Below are 471 nucleotides of genomic sequence, written 5' to 3'. Positions count from 1 at the left end.
TATATATATATGTAAATATATCAAAATAAAAAGATAAAGAGAGCAATGGTAAGGTTGGAGAAGTATTTTATGGATAGAGTCTTACAGCTGTTTCTGGGAAGATCCAGTACTTCCCTTCGTTGGAGACAGAAAAAATAAAGTAATCTATTATTATATCCAGAGGCGGATATTTTTAGTATGAAGTGGTAAAGGGTGCGATGCGCTGAAAAAAGAGAGAACAGTACTTGAAGTGTAGTTTCATTCCAGTAGTAAATATCCGAGTAGAAATCCGTGTAAAGTACTCCTTATGGGGATAATCCGGAAATAGATGTTGGAACGAAGGGTGTTATAGCATAGATAGCAGAGGTGAATATATGCCATACTGCGATGGATTTTAGCTTGTTTACTTGAAGAATGGCCAAGTAAAGTGAAGGATGAGCGGTAATTAGTCGATATACAGCACTTACTCGGTATTACCTGTATCCTCTTGGG

Source organism: Octopus bimaculoides, chromosome 2 (genome assembly GCF_001194135.2).
Source record: "Octopus bimaculoides isolate UCB-OBI-ISO-001 chromosome 2, ASM119413v2, whole genome shotgun sequence".
Classification (NCBI taxonomy): domain Eukaryota; kingdom Metazoa; phylum Mollusca; class Cephalopoda; order Octopoda; family Octopodidae; genus Octopus; species Octopus bimaculoides.
Note: the sequence above shows the minus strand (reverse complement) of the source record.